Below are 17245 nucleotides of genomic sequence, written 5' to 3'. Positions count from 1 at the left end.
ATCCCAGCAAGGGGTATGGCTAGCTGATGAGGCCAGAACAAGGCCAAAATAGTACTATCCTAGTCTCCCTTAATTTTAAAATTCTTCAAAAACACGTGTGACACACACACACACACACACACACACACACATATATATATATATATATATATGTGTGTGTGTGTGTGTGTGTGTGTAGGTCTTGGCATATTTGGGTTTCTTCCCGTGTAAGTTTCAGAGATTCCTGGTGACATTTCAACGAGGTCCTACTTGTCATCTTCAGGCTGGTGCCTTTGCCTTTCTGCTAGGGCAAGCAAAGCTTTATTTATGGTTTCTAATCTGTCATCTGTTTTTTTTCCCCCTATTTGTTTTCTTTCTGTTACTTCCGTCCTCTTCTTAACTTCTTCTATTTCATGTTCATTTTTAGTTAAGGCAGCTCGAATAACTCCAGCTCTCCATCCATTTTCCCCATGTCGGTCTTCAATTCACTAATTTCATTCTTCACTCCATCCAAACTTTTAGTTTTATTATCTTGCATTTTTAGAAGTGTTTCCTGAAGAGTGTTCAATGTGACTTCTAGCTTCTGTGGTCAAGAAGAGGGTTTTTCCTCTTTCAAGTGATCTTTGTCTTGTGGGAGTAGTAAGCAGCAGAGTTTGACCCCCCCCCCCCCCCGTTCTGAGTAATCTTTCAGCTGTAGCGAGGGGGGTGTTTGCCCAGGTTCGCCTGGTGCACCAGTTGGGGCCCTATCTGGACTGGGACTCACTGCTCACAGTCACTCATGCCCTCATCACCTCGAGGTTCGACTACTGTAACGCTCTCTACATGGGGCTACCTTTGAAAAGTGTTTGGAAACTTCAGATCGTGCAGGATGCAGCTGCGAGAGCAATCATGGGCTTCCCTACGTATGCCCATGTTACACCAACACTCTGCAGTCTGCATTGGTTGCCGATCAGTTTCCAGTCACAATTCAAAGTGTATAAAGCCCTTCATGGCATCGGGCCAGAATATTTCCGGGACCGGCTTCTGCCGCATGAATCCCAGTGACCGATTAGGTCCCACAGAGTTGGCCTTCTCCAGGTCCTGTCAACTAAACAATGCCGTTTGGCGGGACCCAGGGGAAGAGCCTTCTCTGTGGTGACCCCGACCCTCTGGAACCAGCTCCCCCCAGAGATTAGAACTGCCCCCACCCTCCTCGCCTTTCGTAAACTCCTTAAAACCCACCTTTGCCGTCAGGCATGGGGGAATTGAAACATCTCTCCTGGGCCTATACAGTTATGTATGGTATGTTTGTGTGCATGTTTGCTTTTAATAATTGGGCTTTTAGTGTTTCTTTTAAATTATTAGATTTGTTATACAGTAATACCTCATGATACGAACTTAATTGGTGCAAGGAGGAGGTTCGTATGACGAAAGGTTCATAAGACGAAACATTGTTTCCCATAGGAAACAATGTAAAGTCAATTAATCCGTGCAACCAAAAAACCCCCGCAAAAAAACGGCTTTCGGCGACTGCTGGGAAGCAGCGCGGCTGTTTTAAAAGGTGACAGCCGGCCTGGGGGGGCTTCCCAGCACCCCCTCGAACCCGGGTTTGGGGTTCGGGGGTGCTGGGAAGCCCCCGAGGCCGGCTGCGGCCTTTTAAAACAGCCGCGCCGCTTCCCAGCTGTCTCCTGAAGCCAAACGCCAAAGCCGAACTTCCGTGTTTGGCTTCAGGAGACATCTGGGAAGCGGCGCAGCTGTTTTAAACGGTCACAGCCAGCCTGGGGGGCTTACCAGCACCCCCCCGAACCCGGGTTTGGGGTTCAGGGGGGTGCTGGGAAGCCCCCCAGGCTGGCTTCGACCTTTTAAAACAGCCGCACCGCTTCCTAGCTGTCTCCTGAAGCCAAACGCCAAAGCCGAACTTCCGCGTTTGGCTTCAGGAGACAGCTGGGAAGCGGCGTGGCTGTTTTAAAAGGTCGCAGCCAGCCTGGGGGGCTTCCCAGCACCTCCCTGAACCTGGGTTTGGGGTTCGGGGGGGTGCTGGGAAGCCCCCCAGGCCAGCTGCGACCTTTTAAAACAGCCGCGCCGCTTCCCAGCTGTCTCCTGAAGCCAAACGCCAAAGCCGAACTTCCGCGTTTGGCTTCAGGAGACAGCTGGGAAGAGGCGCGGCTGTTTTAAAAGGTTGCAGCCAGCCTGGGGGGCTTCCCAGCACCCCCCCTCCGAACTGAACCCGGGGTTCAGAAAAATTTTGCCTCTTCTTATGAACTTTGTTCGAGTTACGAACCGGCGTTCGGGAGGCTTCTGGGAAGCCCCGCCGCCCGGCTGTCACCTTTTAAAACAGCCGCGCAGCTTCCCAGCAGTCTCCAAACGCCGGTTCGTAACTCGAACAAAGTTCATAAGAAGAGGCAAAATTTTTCTGAACCCCGGGTTCGTATCACGAGTTGTTCGTAAGACGAGGGGTTCGTATCTTGAGGTACCACTGTATATTGTTTATTATTGCTGTGAGCCGCCCCGAGTCTACAGAGAGGGGCGGCATACAAATCTTGGGGAGAGACCAATTTAGTTTTCCTTCTGTCCTTTGAAATTTCATCAGGATAAAGTTTGAGAAAATCATTTTTTTCATAAACTGATCAAAGTATTGACTAGATTTAAGGCTTTTTTGCTGGAGTGTTCATTTTGAATGTTATCCATTAATTATATTAGGGCAAACATGATAAGTTGTTTTTTTTTCTTTTAGAATGGAATAAGCACTGATATGACAGAATAACAATTGAACAATAACACAAATAGGTTCCTATAGTGAGTTTGCTCAGATATTTCCTTGGTGGGTTCGATGAATATAGGAAGTAATTAATGGGAACTAATCATTTTTTTGGGGGGGGGGAATTATAATTGGCTTACTAACTCAATACTGTGTTTTGTTTTGTTTTTGAAAAAAGTTTTATTAAGTATTTACATTAAAATTACATAACAAACAACAATACATACAATACAACAGTATATACACAAAGATTTAAATAAAGAAAAAAGGGAAAGGTGAGTAGAAAAAGAGATAAGTGTGAAAAGAGATAAAAGAAAAAAAATAAAGCACTCTGCTTTATGTATTACATATTTGATATCGTTATTTACAATTGGAACTACTCTAGGAGTAGTGAATTTTGTGTGCAGCTTATGTCTGATCTACAAAGGAAAATCTTCCTTTTACTGCTTTGTTATACATCGGTTACATAAATACATTGCCATGATCTTCATATCATTTTATCAATCGTATATCCTTCTTGTTTCAATGGTATAATGGTGCTATGGTATATTAATGTATATAAATAGTATTTGAGTTTGTTACTTCTAAATTTGATATTGGGGTTCCTAATTTTTTTTTTTAACTTAAATTAATTAAATTAAAAAAAACTCAATACTGTTTTTATTGTATTATGGAAGTATTTTGAAATGAAAAAAGTTTGTATGGAGGAGATGTTTCCTGTTGGGTAAAGTATGCACGCAGTTAATGTCAGAAGAAAGGTCCTTCTGGGTTTAGTTCCAAGTGGGAAAAAAGACATTGGGAACTTGGAGATTGCTTGGGAAAACGGTTTAATGGAGAGGGGCGGCATACAAATAAGTAAGTAAGTAAGTAAGTAAGTAAGTAAGTAAGTAAGTAAGTAAGTAAGTAAGTAAGTAAGTAAGTAAGTAACTAAGTAACTAAGTAACTAAGTAACTAAGTAACTAAGTAAATAAGTAAATAAGTAAATAAGTAAATAAGTAAATAAGTAAATAAGTAAATAAGTAAATAAGTAAATAAGTAAATAAGTAAATAAGTAAATAAGTAAATAAGTAAATAAGTAAATAAGTAAATAAGTAAATAAGTAAATAAGTAAATAAGTAAATAAGTGTTCTGGAAGCCATTATTGCTAAGTTATTTAAACTATCCCACTTAAGCATATGTTTACAGTAAATCTAGCAAGATTCAGTACAATTCTAATTATTAAGTGAGAGTCACTTGATCAATCTAATAAATAAAAGAAGTATTGCCTTGGAACTCAATTTTACCTACATATTATTAAAACCTGTTTCTTAAACATATAGATAAATAATTTGGTAGGTTTTATAATCAAAGTTAATAAGTTGATAGGGTAATTAGTTTTCAAAGCTACGGAAGTTATAATACTATGCTACTATAATACTGTAAAGACTGTGATACTATAAATACTAAATTCTCTAAATATTATAAATACAGTGTTCCCTCGATTTTCGCGGGTTCGAACTTTGTGTTTTTTCCCCCTATACCATGGTTTTTCCCGCCTGATGACGTCATATGTCATCACCAAACTTTCATCCACCTTTAAGAAATATTTTTTTTAATAAACTGATAAATAAAAATGGAGAGTAATAATCTAAATGGTTGCTAAGAAAATGGGAAATTGTAATTTAGGGGTTTAAAGTGTTAAGGGAAGGCTTGTGATACTGTTCATAGCCAGAAATAGTGTATTTACTTCCGCATCTCTACTTCGCAGAAATTTGACTTTCGCGGACGGTCTGGGAACACTGTACTGTAAATGCTATAAATACTCTAATCAATTACTTAAAATATATATAATATAAAATATATATAATATTAAATAGTCAGTTAATTAATCAGTTAATAAGTTAATTAATTTGTCAAATAATCAAATCAATATAGTTTAACAATTCATCAGGGTTTTTTTCATAAAAAATTATGTCAGCTATAGAGAATTCTAGGTTGTAAGACAAGTACAAAGAGACAAAGTTTTAAACCTTCAAAAGTCCAAAGGAAAGTTTTTTTTCCCCCTCTTCTCATTGGGGGAGGCAGGAGCCGGGGAAATAGTTTAAAAAATTACATCACCTTTGTTTCAGGTCCTAGGCACGAAAAGTCCAACAAACAAGGTCCAAAGTCCAGAGTCCAAAGTCCAAAGTAACAATCAGATATCAGCAAATAGCCTTACAGTCCTATGGTTTAAATTCACAGTCCTAAGATTTAAATTCTTCTTCAAGGAAATTGGATATGGTTCTCCAGAAAGAGGAACGCCTTTTTAATTTAATTTGATTTCATCCTAAATCAGTCAAATCCAATATAAACAGTCACTCCAGACACTCCAAGTCCAATCAAACACTCCAAGTAATCCACCAAACCAGTGCCGGAATTTACCAGGGATCCTGTGGGTAAAAGTCAGTTTTGGAAGTCCTGTTCTTTCTCGATCTCTTTCCGTTTTGCTTTGCCAGTGATCCTTATACAATAGGCATTCAACTCCACCCACTATTATCCAACCGTTTTTTGTGGTAAATAATCGCCGCTATTAGGCTTGCATTTTAGATCTCTGCTATTTCTTCTTCAGGTTATTAGTACCCTTCCCTGGTACAAAGCTGAAGAGATCAGATCCTGTAGCCTAGAGGTTAATTGTCTGCTTTACAAGGCAGAAGCTGCAGGATCAAATCCCAGTAAGCGTATGGCTAGCTGATGAGGCTAGAACAAGGCCAAAATAGTACTATCCTATCCTATTTTAAAAATTCAGCAAAAACATGTGACATATATATATATGTCACATATATACTATATATATATATACTACAAAACCTAATAGGTTTGCACACATTATTTGCTTTTACATTGATTCCAATGGGAGAAATTGCTTCTCCTTACAAACTTTTCTACTTAAGAACCTGGTCACAGTAGAGGTACCACAGTATGTATGTACGTATGTATGTATGTATGTATGTATGTATGTATGTATGTATATGGCATAAACATGTGACATATATATTATATACAGTGGTACCTTGTCTTACAAACCCCTCGTTAAATAAAGTTTTTGAGATACAAACCTGGGTTTTTAGATTTTTTTGCCTCTTCTTCCAAACTATTTTCACCTTACAAACCCAAGCCTCCGCCACTGGGATGCTCTGCCTCTGGACCGCTGTTGCCAGCGAAGCTCCCATTTTTGCGCTGCTGGGATTCCCCTGAGGCTTCCCTCCATGGGAAACACCACCTCCAAACTTTTGTGTTTTTGCAATGCTGCAGGGGAATCCCAGCAACGCAAAAACAGGCGCTTTGCTGGCAACGGAAATATGGAGGTGGGGTTTCCGAGCGAGGGGAGCCTCAGCGAAATCGCAGCATCACAAAAACATGGAAGTCTGGAGGTGGGGTTTCAAGGACTTCCGTGTTTTTGCGATGCTGCAATTTTGCTGAGTGACTTGCCTAATCCTTGTGGGTTCAGTACAAAACCTTAAAATGTTCCTGTGGTCCTCAACAAATAATGCTATCTATCATTTGTCCTTTTTCTTGCTATTCAAATAATGTGACTTAATCAACTGAAAAAGGGTCCAAACACCTATTTGAAAACTTATCTTGGTCGGCAAGCCACTCCCACTCAGTCACATGACCTTTAAGCCACACACCCCGGTCACATGATTTTCAAGTCACTCCCACTTGGTCATATGGCCAGCAAGCCACTCTTATCTGGTCACATGACCATCAAGCCACACCCACACAATAAGGCACACCCACAGTGTGGTAGTGAAATTTTTTGCAGTCCTTCAGTGTGGACACCCCACGATGTTTTGTGCTGTGCTCATCACCCCTTGTAATGTTTTTCTATCCATGGTTGTCAAGCAGACCTTTTGGTCCTGGATCTTTTAACCCAGATTGGATTGGAATTTTTTTTGTTAATTTGTTTTATTCCTTTCTTCCTGTCATTTATTATTTCGTTTTTATGTTTTATTGTGTGTGTGTGTGTGTGTGTGTGTGGCTGTGATGAAAGACCTCTTTTAGGTTTTTGGCATTTGGGTGTTTTTATTCCTGTCCTGTTTGCCATCTTTATTCCTTTGTTCTTATTTGGCATTGTACTGTTTTCTCCTATATTTATTTATTTATTTATTTATTTATTTATTTATTTATTTATTTATTTATTTATTTATTTATTTATTTATTTATTTATTTATTTATTTATTTATTTATTTATTTATTTATTTATTTATTTATTTATTTATTTATTTATTTATTTATTTATTTATTTATTCATTCATTCATTCATTCATTCATTCATTCATTCATTCATTCATTCATTTATTTATTTATTTATTCATTTATTCATTCATTCATTCATTCATTCATTCATTCATTTGCCTACCTACCTACCTACCTACCTACCTACTTACTTACTTACTTACTTATTTATTAGATTTGTATGCCGCCCCTCTCCGAAGACTCGGGGCGGCTAACAACAATAAATAAAACAATGTTACAAATCTAATATTAAAAAATAATCTAAAAAACCCCAATTTAAACAACCAATCATACAAACAAGCATACCATGTATAAATCCTATAAGCCTAGGGGGAAGGGAAAAAAATTCAATTCCCCCATGCCTGACGACAGAAGTGGATTTTAAGGAGCTTGTGAAAGGCAAGGAGGGTGGGGGCAACTCTGATATCTGGGGGGAGCTGGTTCCAGAGGGTCGGGGCCGCCACAGAGAAGGCTCTTCTCCTGGGTCCCGCCAAATGACATTGTTTAGTCAACGGGACCTGGAGAAGGCCAACTCTGTGGGACCTAACCGGTCGCTGGGATTTGTGCGGGATTCGTGTTATTTATTCAAATTTATTTGTTTTTTTAAAACTTTATTTTTATTGTTTTTTTGTCTTTAAACATCTTGTCCTTTCCACACAGATCTAGATCCAAATCTCATACATTGTTATTTACATATCTATTTACAATATTTCGTATGTTTTCCTTGTTCCCATTTCTTGGTCTTTTTTCCACATTGTCTCATTTAGTCCAAACGTTATAATAATCCAAATCACTTGGTCCTTTTAATTTTATTGTCAATTTGTCCACTTTTTCAAACCTGTATATTTTTTCAATCAATACATTGTCTAATGGAGTTTTGCCGTCTTTCCAATATTGAGCATAAGCGATTCTTGCGGCCCTGATGAAAAGCTACAATATTCCATTTACAGAGGACTGAAATTGCGTTGGTACACTTTTGTCAGATTTCAGGAGCTCCATCATCTCTGAAGACTCTTTGAAAAATGACCTTGATGCTCTCCCTCGTCCGAGTTCGTTTCTTTCTCCCAACCAGGAAATAGATCACCGGATTAATGCTGCTGTTTAGGGAAGCGGTCGGAGATAAGTAGTAATCTAGTTCATTAACTTCAAACAAATTATTCTTAAGAAAGTGAGTAGTGAACACATAGATATGTAAAGGAAGAGTAAGAATAAGGAAACAGAGGAGAGTAATTAAGATCATCACTAACAGTCATCCACATTTGATCTGTTCGGGTTTAAGGCGTATTTTGATGAATAGGATCATAGTAGAGGTTGTGATGAGCGGGAGGCAAATCATTGGAGTCACAAGCAAATGGAGATTCTTGAGGGTATTATATGAACATAAGTATCCCACAATGTTCAGAATTCCACCCAGGAAGAAAGAGCAGATCCAGAGGAAGACACAGATAGCAGGGGACAAATATTTTGGCCGGGAACAGTGCTGCCAGATTGGGAAAAAGACAGCAACACACCGGTCAATGCTGACGGCTGTTAGGAGAAATAGACCATTGATATAGGCAACATTTAAGGGACAAAAGAGGATAAGCCAGGAAATTTCTGCCTGTATAAAAGGGACAAAAAAATCAATGCAAAATATAGTCATAAATATGAGAAACCCAAAGTCTGCAATGGCTAAATTCAGAATCAACACTGTAAAAGGATTTCTCTTAATTTGGAAGCCAAGAAGCCAGATAGCAATTCCATTTAATGGGAGTCCTATACAGCAGGTGATTATTACGACTGAATGAATGATACTTTGATATATTTTGATACTCGTAGAAATATTTGTCATATTTTGATACCCATAGTAAAATTCAGAAATATTATAGTCCAGATACTCTTCTACGGCATTCATGTTTCCCAGACTGAATTTTCCTCAAGAGACTTTTATAATGCTCCAATAATCTCTTCTTTTAGAATGGAAGTTCCTATTGAAGGGGGGGGGAGAGCAAGATTGGATTAAACAATTCATCAATAATTGTCATATTGTCATATGTAAAGATCTTTGTGTACAGGCTGAGCCAACATTTGTCACTCTGATTAATAATAATAATAATAATAATAATAATAATAATAATAATAACAATAATAATAACAACAACAACAACAATAACAATAACAACAACAACAACAACAACAATGTCATTTGGTAGGCCCCAGGGGAAGAGCCTTTTCTGTGGCGGCCCCAGCCCTCTGGAATCAACTCCCCCCAGAGATTAGAATGGCCCCCATCCTCCTTGTCTTTCGCAAATTACTCAAGACCCACCACCTTTGTCACCAGGCATGGGGGAGTTAGGATATTCCTTCCCCTAGGCCATTACAAGTTATGTATGGTATGTTTGTGTGTATGTTTGGTTTTTATAATAAGGGTTTTTAGTTGTTTTATTGAATTGGATTGTTACATGTTGTTTTTTATCATTGTTGTTAGCCGCCCCGAGTCTGTGGAGAGGGGCAGCATACAAATCCAATAAATAAATAAATAAATAAACAAACAACAACAACAACAACTTGTGTCAGGGCTACCATCTACCAGTGTCAAAGAACTGTATTTGAAAATGAGCAAGAAAAACTACTGTGGCACTTCCAACTGACGAATTTTGAAACATAACACACCAGACATAATGACCGTGGAGAAAAAGAAAGTATGGATCATCGACATCACAATCCCAGGAGACAGCAGAATTGAGGAGAAGCAGCTAGAGAAATTAGTGAAATACGAAGATCTAAAAATCGAGCTGCAACGACTCTGGCATAAGCCAGTGAAAGTGGTCCCAGTGGTACTTGGCACACTGGGCGCAGTGCCAAAGGATCTCAGCGGACATTTGAAAACCATCGGAATTGACAAAATCTCCATCTGTCAATTGCAAAAGGCACACATAATTTGCCGCTACATCATGCAGTCCTAGGTGCTTGGGAAGCGCCCGACTGGTGATGAAATACGAAATCCCGCATAGTGATCTCGTTTGCTGTGTTGTATTGACATAATAACAGCAACAATAACAAAACCAATAACAAAACCAATAAAACCAATAACAATAACAATAACAATAACAATCAGCTTTCAGGTCGAACGACCAGCAATCGGTGGATTGGTTTTGGGGCATGGCCAGCTAACCATCATTGGAGGCTTGGCAAACCATAGGCAGCCATCTCTATCAGTCTGCTTCAACTGGTCTGAACCAAAAGCATTTCACCCCTGCAAATTACCAGCTGTCTGCAAGTAGTTTTGGTCTTTCATAGAAACATAGAAGTCTGACAGCAGAAAAAGACCTCATGGTCCATCTAGTCTGCCCTTATACTATTTCCTGTATTTTATCTTAGGATGGATCTATGTTTATCCCAGGCATGTTTAAATTCAGTTACTGTGGATTTACCAACCACGTCTGCTGGAAGTTTGTTCCAAGGATCTACTACTCTTTCAGTGAAATAATATTTCCTCACGTTGCTTTTGATCTTTCCCCCAACTAACTTCAGATTGTGTCCCCTTGTTCTTGTGTTCACTTTCCTATTAAAAACACTTCCCTCCTGAACCTTATTTAACCCTTTAACATATTTAAATGTTTCGATCATGTCCCCCCTTCTCCTTCTGTCCTCCAGACTATACAGATTGAGTTCATGAAGTCTTTCTTGATACATTTTATGCTTAAGACCTTCCACCATTCTTGTAGCCCGTCTTTGGACCCGTTCAATTTTGTCAATATCTTTTTGTAGGTGAGGTCTCCAGGACTGAACACAATATTCCAAATGTGGTCTCACTAGCGCTCTATATAGCGGGATCACAATCTCCCTCTTCCTGCTTGTTATACCTCTAGCTATGCAGCCAAGCATCCTACTTGCTTTTCATACTGCCCAACCACACTGCTCACCCATTTTGAGACTGTCAGAAATCACTACCCCTAAATCCTTCTTTTCTGAAGTTTTTGCTAACACAGAACTGCCAATGCAATACTCAGATTGAGGATTCCTTTTCCCCAAGTGCATTATTTCCATTCCCCACCATCCAGCCAGAACTGAAGAAGGTTCTTAGATGAGAAGCAAAACCTCTTCCACCCTCCCCACAAAAAAAACTCTTACAAAAGTCCAGTTGCCTCCTGAAAAAAGCACCTTTCGGAAAGCTGGAGTTTGAAATCCATAGGCACTAACAAATTCACCATCAGTCAATTGCAAAAGGCAGCTTTACTCAGAACAGTTTGCATCCTACACCAGGACCTTTAACGCCATCAAACAGCAACAACTGACTGTCCCAGGTCTTTGGGAAGGACTCAACAAAGGGACATATTGCTTGTCAAAGTTTCTCATCATTCCTTTCACCCATTTCATCCCATGTTGACTGTATAACTGTAACTTGTTGCTTATATCCTAAGATTTTTTATTAATATTGCTTCTTCATTGCTTATTTGACCCCTATGACAATCATTAAGTGTTGTACCACGTGATTCTTGACAAATGTATATTTTATTTTATGTACGCTGAGAGCATATGCACCAAGACAAATTCCTTGTGTGTCCAATCACACTTGGCCAATAAAAATTCTATTCTATTCTATTCTATTCTATTCTATTCTAATGGCATCTCAAAATAATTAGTAAACATTTATATTGGCAGTTGTTCAATGTATAAATGGCACCGCAACTCACTGAATCAATTCCATATGCTGGATGTTTATTCTGAAAATTATCAACATTAAGCCTTACACCTCCAACATTCTCACAATCTCTAATTCTCAAGGAATAAAAACACACCTCTACGCCCCCCTCCCCAAAGCACACAACACACACAGAAACCCCAGATCTGACCTCAACTTAGACACTAAAACCTCTTTGTTCGTTTTTTAAAAACAAATGCATTAAAACTCAGGCAAGGAAGCAAGCAAAGAAACAAAGAAACAAACAGAATTATGTATACTGTTGGTATGTCTCCCCCTCTATGTCTTTGCCAAGTGTTTTTAAGTGTATCATATACAAACAGATGCTAAAGGAGCATCAGTGAAATGAACGCACATTTGCAAAAATGTGAATCAAATTGCTCTGTTGCTACCATAACACTGTTGCATCTAATATACCCTTGTTAGATGTGTTGCTCATAAAATATTACCAGAAGAATCATTGAGTCTGTCATCTGTACCTCTATAACTGTCTGGTTTGGCGCTGCAACCCAACAGGATCGACACAGACTTCAGAGGAGAATCAGAACTGCAGAAAAAACAATTGCTGCCAACCTGCCTTCTGTTGAGGACCTGTATACTGCACAAGTCAAAAAGAAGGCGGGGAAAATATTTACTGACCCCCTCACATCCTGGACACAAATTGTTTCAACTCCTACCCTCAAAACGTCGCTACAGAGCACTGCACACCAAGACAACTAGACACAAGAACAGGTTTTTTTCCGATCGTCATCACTCTACTAAACAAATAATTCCCTCAACACTGTCAGACTTTCTACTAAATCTGCACTTCTATTCTTCTAGTTTTTCTCATAATTCCTTTCACTCATTTCCTCCCATGTTGACTGTATGACTGTAACTTGTTGCTTATATCCTAAGATTTTTATTAATATTGCTTCTTCATTGCTTATTTGACCCCTATGACAATCATTGTTGTACCACATGATTCTTGACAAATGTATATTTTATTTTATGTACGCTGAGAGCATATGCACCAAGACAAATTCCTTGTGTGTCCAATCACACTTGGCCAATAAAAAATTCTATTCTATTCTATTCATCTAGATAATTCCACCATAAATGTCCCCCTCCCCTCCAATATTGTAACTGTAGTATGATTGTGCCATGGTGCCTTGAGGGTGGACAAAAGGTAGGAAGATATGAAGAATGCATCTAGAGCAGTGGTTCTCAACCTTTCTAGTACAGTTCCTCATGTTGTGGTGACCCCCAACTAACTTCAGATTGTGTCCCCTTGTTCTTGTGTTCACTTTCCTATTAAAAACACTTTCCTCCTGGACCTTATTTAACCCTTTAATATATTTAAATGTTTCGATCATGTCCCCCCTTTTCCTTCTGTCCTCCAGACTATACAGATTGAGTTCATGAAGTCTTTCTTGATACGTTTTATGCTTAAGACCTTCCACCATTCTTGTAGCTCGTCTTTGGACCTGTTCAATTTTGTCAATATCTTTTTGTAGGTGAGGTCTCCAGAACTGAACACAGTATTCCAAATGTAGTCTCACCAGCATTCTATATAGCGGGATCATAATCTCCCTCTTCCTGCTTGTTATACCTCTAGCTATGCAGCCAAGCATCCTACTTGCTTTCCCTACTGCCTGACTGCACTGTTCACCCATTTTGAGACTGTCAGAAATCACTACCCCTAAATCCTTTTCTTCTGAAGTATTTGCTAACACAGAACTGCCAATACAATACTCAGATTGAGGATTCCTTTTCCCCAAGTGCATTATTTTACATTTGGAAACATTAAACTGCAGTTTCCATTGCTTTGACCATTTATCTAGTAAAGCTAAATCATTTACCATATTACAGACCCATCCAGGAATATCAACCCTATTGCACACTTTAGAGTCATCGACAAATAGGCAAACCATCCCTACCAAACCTTCCCCTATGTCACATATGCTGCATAAAACAATTAGCCTGCAATCTAGCGGGTGTAAATACCAAGTTCTGATACCAAAATAAGTCATGTATAAAGCACGATGCTTTATTCTGTCTTGAATGTATATATGTATGTTGTTATCCCTCCTGTCTTCTCACTCTTTTTCCCTTTTTTCCTTTTTTTTCTCTATGGATTCCTATGCACAAATAATTATGTAATTTTACACACTCTGTAAATGTTGTACTGTTGTGTTGTTTATACCCTTTTTTAATGTAAATAACTAATAAAGTATTTTTCAAAAAAAATTAAAAAACAAACAAAACAAAAACAAAAAAACAAAGAGCTAATAGGTCTGTATTTATTGGGACACAAAAGCCTCTTTTTATTTTATTTATTTATTTATTATTTTATTTATTCTTTGTCCAATATACAATACATATGGAAGAGCATAGACATTAAGTAATATATATGAAGATAGAAAGTAAAAAAGAAGAGAAGTGGATGGGAGGGAGAGGATATATATGATATAAGAGATAAGGAGAGAATAAATATGATAGATAGATAGATAGATAGATAGATAGATAGATAGATAGATAGATAGATAAGGAGATAATATGTATGATATTTAAGATAAGGGAAGACAATTGGACAGGGGACGATAGGCACATCAGTGCACTTATATACGCCCCTTACTGGCCTCTTAGGAACCTGGAGAGGTCAATCATGGGGAGTCTAAAGGAGAAATGTTGTGGGTTGGGAGTTGACACTATTGAGTCTGGTAATGAGTTCCACGCTTCGACAACTCGATTGTTAAAGTCATATTTTTTACAGTCAAGTTTGGAGCGGTTAATATTAAGTTTGAATCTGTTGAGTGCTCTTGTGTTGTTGCGGTTGAATCTGAAGTAGTCACCGACAGGCAGGACATTGCCGCATATGATCTTGTGGGCAATACTTAAATCGTGTTTTAGGCACCGCAGTTCTAAGCTTTCTAGACCCAGGATAGATAGTCTATTTTCGTAGGGTATTCTGCTTCGAGTGGAGGAGTGAAGGGCTCTTCTGGTGAAATATCTTTGGACATTTTCGAGAGTGTTGATGTCTGAGATGTGGTGTGGGTTCCAGATAGATGAGCTGTATTCGAGAATGGGTCTGGCATAGGTTTTGTAGGCTCTAGTCAGTAGTGTGAGATTGCCAGAGCAGAAGCTACGTAGGATCAGGTTAACACCACTTTAACGCCATCTTTCAAGGCTGTAGAGACCAAGGCGTTGCAATCTGGTTTCATAAGGAAGGTGCACCTTTTCCAGTTCCACTACCAGTCCGCAAATGTGAGTGTGTCTGCCTCCTCCACGCATGCACAGAGCTTTCTGCACATGTGCAGAGGGTCAAAAACAGGATGTGATGAGGTCTGGGTGGGTGGGCGGAGCCTCCTACTGCTGGCGCTACTGAATTAAGCAATCCGGATAGAACCGGATGAATTTCACCATTGAATTAAAGTTACTACACAGTTAAAGTTACTGCACAGTGTTACTACAAGCCATCTTTGGAGTTCTGTCTATGCAAATATTCTTGTGGTCCACACAATTGCTAGCTTGCATCTGATGACCTGCTTGGACTTAAGGCGTGACTTTATTTCTGTAGCAAAAAAACCAAACCTCGCAGTTTTGCATTCATAAACCATATCCATCATTAAAGAAAAGCTACATTATTCCATTTACAGAGGGTCTGAAATTGTGTTGGTACACTTGAGCAGGGGGTTGCATGAGAAGACCTCCAAAGTTCTTCTCTTCTCTTCTCTTCTCTTCTCTTCTCTTCTCTTCTCTTCTCTTCTCTTCTCTTCTCTTCTCTTCTCCTCTCCTCTCCTCTTCCCTTCCCTTCCCTTCTCTCCCCTCCCCTTCTCTTCTCTTCTTTCCTTTCCCCTCTGCTCCCCTCATTCCATTCCATTCCATTCCAAAAAAAATTTATAATGAAAGGTCACAATTTAGATTCAGGTGACTTGCATTGTCATATACTGTCCAGATGATGGCACTATAGACTTATTGAAATGGCCCTTGACCCTCCAGTAATGGTCATTTAGACATTGCCAGGAAAATTCTATTTTTTTTGCAAATTCTTACAACCTGTTGCACTGTCCTCTTTAAAAGCACTGATTAGTACTTTAAATTGGACCCAGAATGCTAAGTAGCAGCCAATGCAGCAACTTCAACATAAACACGTTTCTGTCCTATTCAGGTTGTCCCATTAGAAGCCAGACTGCTGCCTATTAGACCAGCTAGAAGGAGTTATGACCATTTGTTTGGAAGCTGTTCGAAAGTAGGAGCACTGAAAACGCATCAGTAGACTGAATCACCGGAATTTTATGGAATTGCAGCAATGTTCTTCCCATGTGATCTGTTGCAAATTTCTTTTTGAATCCTTATGTACAGTGCAGAGGTGGGATTCAGCACATTCTGACCAGTTCTGGAGAACTGGTAGCAGAAATGTTGAGTAGTTCAGAAAACTGGTAAATTCCACCTCTGAATGAGCTCCACTCTCATCTATTTTCTGCCTCCCAAGTCCCAGCTGTTCAGGAGGGAATGGGGATTTTGCAGTATCCTTCCCCTGCAGTCAGGAGGGAATGGGGATTTTGTAGTATCCTTCAGCTAAAGTGGAGTGGGAATGGGGATTTTGAAGTATCCTTCCCCTGAAATAGGGAGGGAATTGAGATTTTGCAGTATCCTTCCTCTGGAGTGGGGAGGGAATGGGGATTTTGCAGAATCCTTCCCCTGAAGTGGGGAGGGAATGGGGAGTGATGGCAAACCTTTTTTTCCTTGGGTGCCAATAAAAGTGCATGTGCGTATGAGTGCCAATAATTCAATGTCTGGGGAGGGTGAAAACAGCACCTCCCACTCCCCAGAGGCCTTCTGGAGGTCAGAAATGGCTTCTTTCCCAACTTCTGGTGGGCCCAGTAGGCTTGTGTTTCACCCTTCCCAGGCTCCAAAAACTTCCCTGGAGCCGGGAGAGATTAAACAAGCCCTCCCCCATCTGCCCAGAGGCCCTCTGGAAACCAAAAATATTCTCCCAGAGCCTCTGTATGAGCCAAAAATCAGCTGGCCAGCACACACATGCATGTTGGAGCTGAGCTAGGGCAACGGCTCGCGCGCCAGCAGATGTGGTTCCATGTGCCACCTTTGGCACCCATGCCATAGGTTCGCTATCACTGGGGTAGGGTCTGCCACAGAAAAAGTCTTACTTCCTAGATCCCATCAAATGGCAATATTTAGGGGAAGGGAATAGGAGTGTGCCATCCTAGGCCAGGTATATATCCTGGGAGAAAGATAGGCCTACAGTTAGCATTCTTTCCTTTCCTTTCCTTTCCTTTCCTTTCCTTTCCTTTCCTTTCCTTTCCTTTCCTTTCCTTCTTTCCTTTCCTTTCCTTCTCTTCTCTTCTCTCCTCTCCTCTTTTCTTTTCTTTCTTTTTTTCCTTTTCTACACTCTTTTCTTTTCTTTTGAAATATTTTTAGTTGTTTTATGTCACACATTTATTTTCTATGTTGAGCAGCATGCTCTCTAGGTGTCCCAGATGTTAACATATGAATATGTCGTCATTACAGTTATATATACAGTATATTCATTCATTCATTCATTCATTCATTCATTCATTCATTCATTCATTCACTCACTCACTCACTCA

The 17245-nt window shown here is 39.5% G+C and overlaps 1 pseudogene; it reads right to left on the bottom strand.

Annotated features, from left to right (window-relative positions):
• Window positions 1-406: 406 nt before the first annotated feature.
• Window positions 407-8864, bottom strand: LOC139165481 (mas-related G-protein coupled receptor member H-like; annotated as a pseudogene).
• Window positions 8865-17245: the final 8381 nt, after the last annotated feature.

Source organism: Erythrolamprus reginae, chromosome 3 (assembly GCF_031021105.1).
Source record: "Erythrolamprus reginae isolate rEryReg1 chromosome 3, rEryReg1.hap1, whole genome shotgun sequence".
Taxonomy (NCBI): domain Eukaryota; kingdom Metazoa; phylum Chordata; class Lepidosauria; order Squamata; family Dipsadidae; genus Erythrolamprus; species Erythrolamprus reginae.
This window is presented reverse-complemented; position numbering and strand designations above follow the sequence as displayed.